This window comes from Pseudophryne corroboree, unplaced genomic scaffold (genome assembly GCF_028390025.1).
Source record: "Pseudophryne corroboree isolate aPseCor3 unplaced genomic scaffold, aPseCor3.hap2 scaffold_576, whole genome shotgun sequence".
NCBI lineage: Eukaryota > Metazoa > Chordata > Amphibia > Anura > Myobatrachidae > Pseudophryne > Pseudophryne corroboree.
The window spans coordinates 102,861-115,556 of NW_026970175.1; the positions used below are offsets into that span (position 1 = coordinate 102,861).

General features: G+C 49.1%; 11 non-coding genes and 1 pseudogene across 11 annotated transcripts; 9 read left to right on the forward strand and 3 right to left on the reverse strand.

The window, feature by feature from the left end:
• Positions 1 to 963: 963 nt before the first annotated feature.
• On the reverse strand, positions 964 to 1,126 carry LOC135033836 (U1 spliceosomal RNA). Its single transcript, XR_010229164.1, has one exon. It is a non-coding gene; the product is annotated as a U1 spliceosomal RNA (small nuclear RNA).
• Positions 1,127 to 1,278: 152 nt separating this feature from the next.
• Positions 1,279 to 1,442, reverse strand: LOC135033743 (U1 spliceosomal RNA). The gene has a single exon (XR_010229082.1). It is a non-coding gene; the product is annotated as a U1 spliceosomal RNA (small nuclear RNA).
• Positions 1,443 to 2,116: 674 nt separating this feature from the next.
• LOC135033869 (U1 spliceosomal RNA) lies at positions 2,117 to 2,272 on the reverse strand. The gene has a single exon (XR_010229187.1). It is a non-coding gene; the product is annotated as a U1 spliceosomal RNA (small nuclear RNA).
• A 2,361-nt stretch (positions 2,273 to 4,633) lies between these two features.
• On the forward strand, positions 4,634 to 4,797 carry LOC135033702 (U1 spliceosomal RNA). Its single transcript, XR_010229042.1, has one exon. It is a non-coding gene; the product is annotated as a U1 spliceosomal RNA (small nuclear RNA).
• A 152-nt stretch (positions 4,798 to 4,949) lies between these two features.
• LOC135033846 (U1 spliceosomal RNA) lies at positions 4,950 to 5,084 on the forward strand (annotated as a pseudogene).
• A 702-nt stretch (positions 5,085 to 5,786) lies between these two features.
• LOC135033924 (U1 spliceosomal RNA) lies at positions 5,787 to 5,950 on the forward strand. The gene has a single exon (XR_010229240.1). It is a non-coding gene; the product is annotated as a U1 spliceosomal RNA (small nuclear RNA).
• Positions 5,951 to 6,102: 152 nt separating this feature from the next.
• LOC135033850 (U1 spliceosomal RNA) lies at positions 6,103 to 6,265 on the forward strand. The gene has a single exon (XR_010229172.1). It is a non-coding gene; the product is annotated as a U1 spliceosomal RNA (small nuclear RNA).
• A 670-nt stretch (positions 6,266 to 6,935) lies between these two features.
• LOC135033929 (U1 spliceosomal RNA) lies at positions 6,936 to 7,099 on the forward strand. Its single transcript, XR_010229245.1, has one exon. It is a non-coding gene; the product is annotated as a U1 spliceosomal RNA (small nuclear RNA).
• Positions 7,100 to 7,251: 152 nt separating this feature from the next.
• Positions 7,252 to 7,415, forward strand: LOC135033818 (U1 spliceosomal RNA). Its single transcript, XR_010229149.1, has one exon. It is a non-coding gene; the product is annotated as a U1 spliceosomal RNA (small nuclear RNA).
• Positions 7,416 to 8,083: 668 nt separating this feature from the next.
• LOC135033720 (U1 spliceosomal RNA) lies at positions 8,084 to 8,247 on the forward strand. The gene has a single exon (XR_010229060.1). It is a non-coding gene; the product is annotated as a U1 spliceosomal RNA (small nuclear RNA).
• A 152-nt stretch (positions 8,248 to 8,399) lies between these two features.
• LOC135033853 (U1 spliceosomal RNA) lies at positions 8,400 to 8,562 on the forward strand. Its single transcript, XR_010229174.1, has one exon. It is a non-coding gene; the product is annotated as a U1 spliceosomal RNA (small nuclear RNA).
• A 671-nt stretch (positions 8,563 to 9,233) lies between these two features.
• On the forward strand, positions 9,234 to 9,397 carry LOC135033803 (U1 spliceosomal RNA). The gene has a single exon (XR_010229136.1). It is a non-coding gene; the product is annotated as a U1 spliceosomal RNA (small nuclear RNA).
• The last annotated feature ends 3,299 nt before the right edge of the window (positions 9,398 to 12,696 follow it).

Consider the following 12,696-nt stretch of genomic DNA (forward strand, 5'->3'; position numbering starts at 1 on the left):
CGGTTGGTGCCTCAGATCAAGATCCTACTCTACACCCCAATGTGAATCCTTGTGGAGTCCAGTGTACCCCACAGAAGAAATTAATGTGTCACACCCATTGGCAGCAACCTTAGAATAGCTGCTGACGGGCACAATTGAGAAAGGAAGGGGGGGGGACATTTGAATCCAGCACATAGATGCAATTCAAATATGTAATTTGAACCTTCCTATTTTAAAATATAATGGATGAACTTCACCCTGTGATAACAATCTTCATGATATAGAGATCTCATATGCAAAATAAGTATGAGTTGGGATAGGGCTGGGGAGGGTGGCTGCTCGGGCAAGCCCCTCCCCCGTCAAGTTAAGGAGATTCAACTGAGGAAGCACAAGGGAACTCTCGTCTGGGGACAACAACTGCAGGGAGACCACATTTTTTCAGATGAACATGGGAGAGCGGAAGGCTGCCTAATACTGAAGCACCATCAAATATCAAACCATATGCAATAACTAGTACAAGCATTCCTGGGGGAAGGTCTGCAGGAGACGAATTTGCATACGGTGATGTCATCCAAGCAGTGGGCCAAAGTTGGCTGGAACCCTCATCTGCATATGAAAAGAGAAAAGGGTTATGCAGGGCATGGCGGCCTTTTGCGGCGCTTGGATGACCCCTAGTTCGCATTAAACACCTCCACCCTCCTTCGGTGTGGGGCTCATGTTGGCTATGCCCCAGCCCCTGAAGCATTCAAGCTGATTTCTTGCAGCAGCTGGGCACTGTAACAGCTCCAGAGCTGCTCTGTAAGGCAAATAAAAGGGTGTGGGCCCTGCAGCACTACCTGTAGTTCGCATTGTGCGTTGGAAGGCACAAAGTAAGCAGACGGGAGAAGTCAGGATAGTGCGCAAGGGCATAGCAGGGAGCGGCTCAAGAAAAGAGAAGTGGAAACAGACAGCAAACTAGGCTGGAGAGAGACCTGAGACAAAGAGATCTGAATTATACGAGAGCCGACCAGGGGAAACACAAATTATGCAGTCAAGTTTCCCATATTTGGGGAAATCGCAGGGGCAGCACACCCAGAGTGCAATGGTTGAGCCTTGCCCTGGGAGAAGCACCTTCAAGATCATAGTATCTCACCTGGCAGGTAAGTAGGAGTTGGGCTAGAGCTGGGGAGGGTCGCTGCTCGGGCACCCCCCTGTCAAGTGAAGGAGATCCAACTGAGGCAGCACAATGGAACTCTCGAAAGAAGAACAAGGCTAGAGGAAGATCTGAGACAAAGAAATCTGACTTTTACCAGAGCTGACCAGCGGAAAACACAAACACAGTCCCCAACTACCACAAATAATGCAGGCGAGTTTCCCACATTTGGGTAAATCACAGGGGTCAGCATACCCAGAATGCAATGAATGAACCTCACCCTGGGTGAACAATTTTCATGACCATGGTGTCTCCTATGCAAAATAAGTATGATTTGGGATAGGGCTGGGGAGGGCCGCTGCTCAGGCACATCTCTGTCAAGTAAAGGAGATTCAACTGAGGCAGCACAAGGGAACTCTCATATGGGGACAACAACTGCAGGGAGAACACATATTTTCAGATGAACATGGGAGGGCAGAAGGCTGCCTAATACTGAAGCACCCCCAAACAACAAACCAAATGCAACAACTAGTGCAAGCATTCCTGGGGGAAGGCCTGCAGCAGATGGATTTGCATATGGTGATGTTATCCAAGCAGTGGGTCAAAGTTGGCTTCAACCCTCATCTGCATATGAAAAGAGAAAAGGGGCGTGCAGGGCATGGCGGCCTTTTGCGGTGCTTGGATGACCCCTAGATCGCATTAAACACCCCCACCCTCCTTTGGTGTGGGGCTCATGTTGGCCATGCCCCATCCCATGAAGCATTCAAGCTGATTTCTTGCAGCAGCTGGGCACTGTAACAGCTCCAGAGCTGCTCTGTAAGGCAAGTAAAAGGGTGTGGGCCCTGCAGCACTACCTGTAGTTTGCATTGTGCATTGGAAGGCACAAAGTAAGCAGACGGGAGGAGAAGTCAGGATAGTGCACAAGGGTATAGAAGGGAGGGGCTCAAGAAAAAAGAAGTGGAAACAGAGAGCAAACTAGGCTGGAGAGAGACCTGAGACAAAGAGATCTGAATTATACGAGAGCCGACCAGAGGAAACACAAATTATGCAGTCAAGTGTCCCACATTTGGGGAAATCGTAGGAGCAGCACACCCAGTGTGCAATGGGTGAGCCTTGCCCTGGGAGAAGCACCTTCCTGATTATAGTATCTCACCTGGGTGTGCTGCCCCTGCGATTTCCCCAAATGTGGGAAACTTGACTGCATAATTTGTGTTTCCCCTGGTCGGCTCTCATATAATTCAGATCTCTTTGTCTCAGGTCTCTCTCCAGCCTAGTTTGCTGTCTGTTTCCACTTCTTTTTTCTTGAGCCCCTCCCTTCTATACCCTTGTGGACTATCCTGACTTCTCCTCCTGTCTGCTTACTTTGTGCCTTCCAATGCACAATGCAAACTACAGGTAGTGCTGCAGGGCCCACACCCTTTTACTTGCCTTACAGAGCAGCTCTGGAGCTGTTACAGTGCCAAGCTGCTGCAAGAAATCAGCTTGAATGCTTCAGGGGCTGGGGCATGGCCAACATGAGCCCCACACCGAAGGAGGGTGGGGGTGTTTAATGCGAACTAAGGGTCATCCAAGCGCCGCAAAAGGCCGCCATGCCCTGCATACCCCTTTTCTCTTTTCATATGCAGATGAGGGTTCCAGCCAACTTTGGCCCACTGCTTGGATGACATCACTATATGCATATCCGTCTTCTGCAGACCTTCCCCCAGGAATGCTTGTACTAGTTGTTGCATTTGGTTTGTTGTTTGGGGGTGCTTCAGTATTAGGCAGCCTTCTGCCCTCCCATGTTCATCTGAAAATATGTGTTCTCACTGCAGTTGTTGTCCCCAGATGAGAGTTCCCTTGTGCTGCCTCAGTTGAATCTCCTTTACTCTAAAACTTGTAAAACTTAGCAAAAGTGTTTACTAAATAGCTGCTCGGCAAAGTTGCAATGCCGAGACTCCCCGACCAGCTGCCCAGGATGAACCCACCTTTCTAGTAGAATGGGTCTTCACCTAATTCAGTAACGGCAATCCTGCCGTGGAATGAGCATGCTGAATCTTACCACAGATCCAGCGCATAATTGTCTACATGGAAGCAGGACACCCAATCCTGTTGGGAGCATACAGGACAAACAGAGCCTCTGTTTTCCTAATCTGAACCGTTCTGGTGACATAAATTTTCAAAGTTCTGACCACAGCCAGAGACTTTGACTCAACGAAGGTGTCAGTGGCCAAAGGCACCATGTGGAAAGATGAACCACCTTCGGCAGAAATAGTTGACGTGTCCTCAATTCTGCTCTATCTTCATGAAATATCAAATAAAGGCTCTTGTGATACTGCATGGTTTGTACTGTTTTCCATGTGCTCCCAGATCTTTCAAGCAAGAAGCATGGTCAAGAAAGTTCTGTTTGAAAAGAAACAACATTTACTGTCATTGTTATAGAATTTGGGAGAAAAAACAAGAAGAAATCTGCACTGTTGACGCACTGGACAGAATGAATGAATCATAAAATATAACCTTTATTAAGTATGTATTAAAATTGGATAAATATTAATATTATTATCCCAAACTGCAGTGAAACATAAAGGTTAAAATCACAGAACTAACATACATGTGCATAAGAAGAATAAAGAGATGTGAAAAAAAGGTTTAAAAAGCGTGTCCGTGTGTGATTATTTTTGAAGGCACAACCCTGGCGGGGTTGTTTATATAGATATATATGTTGCTAATAATCACTTTCTAGCGTAATGTTATTAAATAGCTGTTAGTATCTATGTCGTCAGGTACCACTGGGTCGTATCCTATATACTCCTGTGGGAAACTTGACTGCATAATTTGTGTTTCCCCTGGTCGGCTCTCGTATAATTCAGATCTCTTTGTCTCAGGTCTCTCTCCAGCCTAGTTTGCTGTCTGTTTCCACTTCTCTTTTCTTGAGCCGCTGCCTTCTATGCCCTTGTGCACTCTCCAGACTTCTCCTGTCTGCTTACTTTGTGCCTTCCAACGCACAATGCAAACTACAGGTAGTGCTGCAGGGCCCACACCCTTTTACTTGCCTTACAGAGCAGCTCTGGAGCTGTTACAGTGCCCAGCTGCAGCAAGAAATCAGCTTGAATGCTTCAGGGGCTGGGGCATAGCCAACATGAGCCCCACACCGACCGAGGGTGGAGGTGTTTAATGCAAACTAGGGGTCAGCCAAGCGCCGCAAAAGGCCGCCATGCCCTGCATGCCCCTTTTCTCTTTTCATATGCAGACGAGGGTTGAAGCCAACTTTGACCCACTGCTTGGATGACATCACCATATGCAAATCCATCTGCGGCAGGCCTTCCCCCAGGAATGCTTGCACTAGTTGTTGCATTTGGTTTGTTGTTTGGGGGTGCTTCAGTATTAGGCAGCCTTCTGCCCTCCCATGTTCATCTGAAAATATGTGTTCTCCCTGCAGTTGTTGTCCCCAGATGAGAGTTCCCTTGTGCTGCCTCAGTTGAATCTCCTTTACTTGACAGAGATGTGCCTGAGCAGCGGCCCTCCCCAGCCCTATCCCAAATCATACTTATTTTGCATAGGAGATACCATGGTCATGAAGATTGTTCTCCCAGGGTTAGGTTCATTCATTGCGTTCTGGGTATGCTGACCTCTGTGATTTCCCCAAATGTGGGAAACTCAACTGCATTATTTGTGGTAGTGGGGGACTGTGTTTGTGCTTTCCTCTGGTCAGCTCTGGTAAAAGTCAGATTTCTTTGTCTCAGATCTTCCTCTAGCCTTGTTCTTCTTTCAAGAGTTCCCTTGTGCTGCCTCAGTTGGATCTCCTTCACTTGACAGGGGGGTGCCCGAGCAGCGACCCTCCCCAGCTCTAGCCCAACTCCTACTTACCTGCCAGGTGAGATACTATGATCATGAAGTTGCTTCTCCCAGGGCAAGGCTCACCCATTGCACTCTGGGTGTGCTGCCCCTGCGATTTCCCCAAATATGGGAAACTTGATTGCATAATTTGTGTTTCCCCTAGTCGGCTCTCATATAATTCAGATCTCTTTGTCTCAGGTCTCTCTCCAGCCTAGTTTGCTGTCTGTTTCCACTTCTTTTTTCTTGAGCCCCTCCCTTCTATACCCTTGTGCACTATCCTGACTTCTCCTCCTGTCTGCTTACTTTGTGCCTTCCGATGCACAATGCAAACTACAGGTAGTGCTGCAGGGCCCACACCCTTTTACTTGCCTTACAGAGCAGCTCTGGAGCTGTTACAGTGCCAAGCTGCTGCAAGAAATCAGCTTGAATGCTTCAGGGGCTGGGGCATGGCCAACATGAGCCCCACACCGAAGTAGGGTGGGGGTGTTTAATGCGAACTAAGGGTCATCCAAGCGCCGCAAAAGGCCGCCATGCCCTGCATACCCCTTTTCTCTTTTCATATGCAGATGAGGGTTCCAGCCAACTTTGGCCCACTGCTTGGATGACATCACTGTATGCAAATCCGTCTTCTGCAGACCTTCCCCCAGGAATGCTTGTACTAGTTGCTGCATTTGGTTTGTTGTTTGGGGGTGCTTCAGTATTAGGCAGCCTTCTGCCCTCCCATGTTCATCTGAAAATATGTGTTCTCCCGGCAGTTGTTGTCCCCAGATGAGAGTTCCCTTGTGCTGCCTCAGTTGAATCTCCTTTACTTGACAGAGATGTGCCTGAGCAGCGGCCCTCCCCAGCCCTATCCCAAATCATACTTATTTTGCATAGGAGATACCATGGTCATAAAGATTGTTCTCCCAGGGTGAGGTTCATTCATTGCATTCTGGGTATGCTGACCCCTGTGATTTCCCCAAATGTGGGAAACTCAACTGCATTATTTGTGGTAGTGGGGGACTGTGTTTGTGTTTTCCTCTGGTCAGCTCTGGTAAAAGTCAGATTTCTTTGTCTCAGATCTTCCTCTAGCCTTGTTCTTCTTTCGAGAGTTCCATTGTGCTGCCTCAGTTTGATCTCCTTCACTTGACAGGGGGGTACCCGAGCAGCGACCCTCCCCAGCTCTAGCCCAACTCCTACATAACTGCCAGGTGAGATACTATGATCATGAAGGTGCTTCTCCCAGGGCAAGGCTCACCCATTGCACTCTGGGTGTGCTGCTCCTGCGATTTCCCCAAATGTGGGAAACTTGACTGCATAATTTGCGTTTCCCCTGGTCGGCTCTCGTATAATTCAGATCTCTTTGTCTCAGGTCTCTCTCCAGCTTAGTTTGCTGTCTGTTTCCACTTCTCTTTTCTTGAGCCGCTGCCTTCTATGCCCTTGTGCACTCTCCTGACTTCTCCTGTCTGCTTACTTTGTGCCTTCCAACGCACAATGCAAACTACAGGTAGTGCTGCAGGGCCCACACCCTTTTACTTGCCTTTCAGAGCAGCTCTGGAGCTGTTACAGTGCCCAGCTGCTGCAAGAAATCAGCTTGAATGCTTCAGGGGCTGGGGCATAGCCAACATGAGCCCCACACCGACGGAGGGTGGAGGTGTTTAATGCGAACTAAGGGTCATCCAAGCGCCGCAAAAGGCCGCCATGCCCTGCATACCCCTTTTCTCTTTTCATATGCAGATGAGGGTTCCAGCCAACTTTGGCCCACTGCTTGGATGACATCACCATATGCAAATACGTCTTCTGCAGACCTTCCCCCAGGAATGCTTGTACTAGTTGTTGCATTTGGTTTGTTGTTTGGGGTGCTTCAGTATTAGGCAGCCTTCTGCTCTCCCATGTTCATCTGAAAATATGTGTTCTCCCTGCAGTTGTTGTCCCCAGATGAGAGTTCTCTTGTGCTGCCTCAGTTGAATCTCCTTTACTTGACAGAGATGTGCCTGAGCAGCGGCCCTCCCCAGCCCTATCCCAAATCATACTTATTTTGCATAGGAGATACCATGGTCATGAAGATTGTTCTTCCAGGGTGAGGTTCATTCATTGCATTCTGGGTATGCTGACCCCTGTGATTTCCCCAAATGTGGGAAACTCGACTGCATTATTTGTGGTAGTGGGGGACTGTGTTTGTGCTTTCCTCTGGTCAGCTCTGGTAAAAGTCAGATTTCTTTGTCTCAGATCTTCCTCTAGCCTTGTTCTTTTTTTGAGAGTTTCCTTGTGCTGCCTCAGTTGGATTTCCTTCACTTGACAGGGGGGTGCCCGAGCAGCGACCCTCCCCAGCTCTAGCCCAACTCCTACTTACCTGCCAGGTGAGATACTATGATCAGGAAGGTGCTTCTCCCAGGGCAAGGCTCACCCATTGCACTCTGGGTGTGCTGCTCCTACGATTTCCCCAAATGTGGGACACTTGACTACATAATTTGTGTTTCCTCTGGTCGGCTACTCGTATAATTCAGATCTCTTTGTCTCAGGTCTCTCTCCAGCCTAGTTTGCTGTCTGTTTCCACTTCTCTTTTCTTGAGCCCCTGCCCTTGCCCTTGTGCACTCTCCTGACTTCTCCTGTCTGCTTACTTTGTGCCTTCCAACGCACAATGCAAACTACAGGTAGTGCTGCAGGGCCAACACCCTTTTACTTGCCTTACAGAGCAGCTCTGGAGCTGTTACAGTGCCCAGCTGCTGCAAGAAATCAGCTTGAATGCTTCAGGGGCTGGGGCATAGCCAACATGAGCCCCACACCGACGGAGGGTGGAGGTGTTTAATGCGAACTAAGGGTCATCCAAGCGCCGCAAAAGGCCGCCATGCCCTGCATACCCCTTTTCTCTTTTCATATGCAGATGAGGGTTCCAGCCAACTTTGGCCCACTGCTTGGATGACATCACCGTATGCAAATCCGTCTTCTGCAGACCTTTTCCCAGGAATGCTTGTACTAGTTGTTGCATTTGGTTTGTTGTTTGGGGGTGCTTCAGTATTAGGCAGCCTTCTGCTCTCCCATGTTCATCTGAAAATATGTGTTCTCCCTGCAGTTGTTGTCCCCAGATGAGAGTTCCCTTGTGCTGCCTCAGTTGAATCTCCTTTACTTGACAGAGATGTGCCTGAGCAGCGGCCCTCCCCAGCCCTATCCCAAATCATACTTATTTTGCATAGGAGATACCATTGTCATGAAGATTGTTCTCCCAGGGTGAGGTTCATTCATTGCATTCTGGGTATGCTGACCCCTGTCATTTCCCCAAATGTGGGAAACTCGACTGCATTATTTGTGGTAGTGGGGGACTGTGTTTGTGCTTTCCTCTGGTCAGCTCTGGTAAAAGTCAGATTTCTTTGTCTCAGATCTTCCTCTAGCCTTGTTCTTTTTTCGAGAGTTTCCTTGTGCTGCCTCAGTTGGATCTCCTTCACTTGACAGGGGGGTGCCCGAACAGCGACCCTCCCCAGCTCTAGCCCAACTCCTACTTACCTGCCAGGTGAGATACTATGATCAGGAAGGTGCTTCTCCCAGGGCAAGGCTCACCCAATGCACTCTGGGTGTGCTGCTCCTACGATTTCCCCAAATGTGGGACACTTGATTACATAATTTGTGTTTCCTCTGGTCGGCTCTCGTATAATTCAGATCTCTTTGTCTCAGGTCTCTCTCCAGCCTAGTTTGCTGTCTGTTTCCACTTCTCTTTTCTTGAGCCGCTCCCTTCTATGCCCTTGTGCACTATCCTGACTTCTCCCGTCTGCTTACTTTGTGCCTTCCAACGCACAATGCAAACTACAGGTAGTGCTGCAGGGCCCACACCCTTTTACTTGCTTTACAGAGCAGCTCTGGAGCTGTTACAGTGCCCAGCTGCTGCAAGAAATCAGCTTGAATGCTTCAGGGGCTGGGGCATAGCCAACATGAGCCCCACACCGAAGGAAGGTGGAGGTGTTTAATGCAAACTAGGGGTCATCCAAGCGCCGCAAAAGGCCGCCATGCCCTGCACACCCCTTTTTTATTTTCATATGCAGACGAGGGTTGAAGCCAACTTTGACCCACTGCTTGGATGACATCACCATATGCAAATCCATCTGCTGCAGGCCTTCCCCCAGGAATGCTTGCACTAGTAGTTGCATTTGGTTTGTTGTTTGGGGGTGCTTCAGTGTTAGGCAGCCTTCTGCCCTCCCATGTTCATCTGAAAATATGTGTTCTCCCTGCAGTTGTTGTCCCCAGATGAGAGTTCCCTTGTGTTGGCTCAGTTGAATCTCCTTTACTTGACAGAGATGTGCCTGAGCAGCGGCCCTCCCCAGCCCTATCCCAAATCATACTTATTTTGCATAGGAGATACCATGGTCATGAAGATTGTTCTCCCAGGGTGAGGTTCATTCATTGCACTCTGGGTATGCTGACCCCTGTGATTTCCCCAAATGTGGGAAACTCGACTGCATTATTTGTGGTAGTGGGGGACTGCGTTTGTGCTTTCCTCTGGTCAGCTCTGGTAAAAGTCAGATTTCTTTGTCTCAGATCTTCCTCTAGCCTTGTTCTTCTTTCGAGAGTTCCCTTGTGCTGCCTCAGTTGGATCTCCTTCACTTGACAGGGGGTGCCCGAGCAGCAATCCTCCACAGCTCTAGCCCAACTCCTACTTACCTGCCAGGTGAGATACTATGATGTTCACTGTTAGGGCAATCAGGATGTGGAATTCCCTGCCAGGGAAGGTGGTAATGGCGGACTCTGTAATTGGATTTAAAAAAGGAATGGATACATTTCTGAATGAAAAAGCTATCCAAGGTTATAATACTTAAAATATCAACATGGTTAATCCGGGGGTAACATGAGTTATAGTAGCTAACTAGTCATAAAACATTATTCAGCAAGTATGTAGAATCATCACAACTTAAAACAGGTTGAACACGATGGGCAATTTGCCTCTATTCAACCTCAAAAACTATGTTACTATATGTTACTATATTACTATGTTACTGTAGTATACAGAACACCACAATGTAATGAGCAGTGATAGTGAGCACTGATGAGGATACTAGAACTGACACTGAGCAGCAAGATGCAGCACTGGACTATTAGTAATGTACTGTAGTATGCTGAGCACCACAATGCAGCACAAGACAATGAGCAGTGATACTGAGCACTGATGAGGATACTACTGAGAACTGACACTGAGCAGGAGAGACACACTACTAGTATTACTGAGCAGCAATAAGTAACCACTGATACTGAGCACTGATATTGAGATTTCCACTGAGAGAACATAGCCACGTCCTCTCCGCTCTCTCTTCAATGCACGAGTAAAAATGGCGGCAACGCGCAGCTCTTTATATGGAATCCGAATCTCGAGAGAATCCGACAGCGGGATGACGACATTTTCCCTTGTTCAGGTTTTCCGAGTCAGGCGGGAACAACCGAGCCTGCCTCGGACCAGTGTAAACCACATGGAGTTCGTCGGGAATTCGGTTCTCGGAGAACCGAACCCGCTCCTCTCTACCTTATACCCATCAATTTTTTTATTTTCAATCTAAGCCCCTGCAGTTTTCTGTAAGCATCTGCTTCGCTATGATGATCAACAAGTCACAAGGGCAAACACTCAGGGCTTGAGGCGTAGATCTTAGGACCAGCTGCTACAAGCATGGCAGAGGTGTCACTATCACTGGTGACACCCAGAGAGGTGGCGAAGGAGATTGTAATGCAGTGCGCGCAGATAAGCAGCGCAATGGTAAAAAGGAGGCATGGTTTCATAGGTAGGGGCGTGGCCTGGTGGCCTGAATCTACATTTTGTTGCTCCGGGTGTCCCGGGGGTTGGGGGCTGCACCCGGGGACTAGTGTGTGTGCGGTGCTGGCTCCTGCACAGTGACAGGGCATGGCCACCCAGCATGACGCCTCCATTCTTGACCATGCTGTAATTGCAGTCGCACTGCAGTTCAGCGTGATCATAAAAAATGGTGTAGCCTCCTGCTGGTGCAAACTGTATGTGCGCGCAGGAAGCCGCCACCATTTTTGTGATCACAGCGGCTGAATGTGATGTCATACAGCCGCTGTGACCACGCCCCCTGTGTCTCCTCCGTTGCAGACCCCATTTTGAAGCCTTGCCCCCGCACCGCTCCATCCCTGACTTGGAAATGGTGTGTTGCTGACCCCCCTCTCCCCCCCCCGCCCCGATTGACAGGCAGAGGCGATCGCATTCTCTGCGGGGTGCCGCAGAAAATGCAGGCACATGCGTATGCTGTTAGCAATTTTTGCAGTTGGATCGCTTATTGTGATTGCATTCCAACCTGAATCAGGCCCTATTACCTATCACAATGCGCTGCGGGCAGTACAAAATTGGGTTAATATAGGAGTAAAACTCCCAGACCTGTGCTCCTTAACTGTACCTGGTGGCTAGTGGAGCGGCTGCCCAGTAATCAGTGTCCACGCCAGTGCGCACACGGTCCACCCCCTACGGCCACGCTCCCCTTCATCAGCGGCCTCGTGATCCGGAAGGGCGGTGTGTGTGTGACTGACCTTAGGAAGAAACTGGAGCCTCCGCTGCAGTGACCCAGCAACCAGGGCACGGGAGTATACAGCGCCGCTGGGAGTGATGAAGCTGCAGTAAAGATGTCTATTAGACCTAGCCTGCTGCAGCCCTTGTAGATTCTCATAAAACAAGTTCTTCTTTTCTTGTCAAAATTAATAGCTAAGAATAGGCTGCCTGAGGCAGGCCCCTGTTAAGTGGCCTGCTACTGAAGGCACCAACTACAAACTGAGCTCCCTGTTCATGGAAGCGGGGTTATAGAGGAGGATGCGCTGAGCATCTTGGGAACAGTCAAAAGCTTTGAGCCGGTTGGTGCCTCAGATCAAGATCCTACTCTACACCCCAATGTGAATCCTTGTGGAGTCCAGTGTACCCCACAGAAGAAATTAATGTGTCACACCCATTGGCAGCAACCTTAGAATAGCTGCTGACGGGCACAATTGAGAAAGGAAGGGGGGGGGGGGACATTTGAATCCAGCACATAGATGCAATTCAAATATGTAATTTGTACCTTCCTATTTTAAAATATAATGGATGAACCTCACCCTGTGAGAACAATCTTCATGATCAAGAGATCTCATATGCAAAATAAGTATGAGTTGGGATAGGGCTGGGGAGGGTGGCTGCTCGGGCAGCCCCTCCCCCGTCAAGTTAAGGAGATTCAACTGAGGACGCACAAGGGAACTCTCGTCTGGGGACAACAACTGCAGGGAGACCACATCTGTTCAGATGAACATGGGAGGGTGGAAGGCTGCCTAATATTGAAGCACCATCAAATATCAAACCATATGCAACAACTAGTACAAGCATTCCTGGGGGAAGGTCTGCAGAAGACGAATTTGCATACGGTGATGTCATCCAAGATGTGGGCCAAAGTTGGCTGGAACCCTCATCTGCATATGAAAAGAGAAAAGGGGCATGCAGGGCATGGCGGCCTTTTGCGGTGCTTGGATGACCCCTAGTTCGCATTAAACACCCCCACCCTCCTTTGGTGTGGGGCTCATGTTGGCCATGCCCCATCCCCTGAAGCATTCAAGCTGATTTCTTGCAGCAGCTGGGCACTGTAACAGCTCCAGAGCTGTTCTGTAAGGCAAGTAAAAGGGTGTGGGCCCTGCAGCACCACCTGTAGTTCGCATTGTGCGTTGGAAGGCACAAAGTAAGCAGACGGGAGGAGAAGTCAGGATAGTGCGCAAGGGCATCCTTTTCTCTTAGTCCGTAGAGGATGCTGGGGTCACATTAAGAACCATGGGGTATAGACGGGATC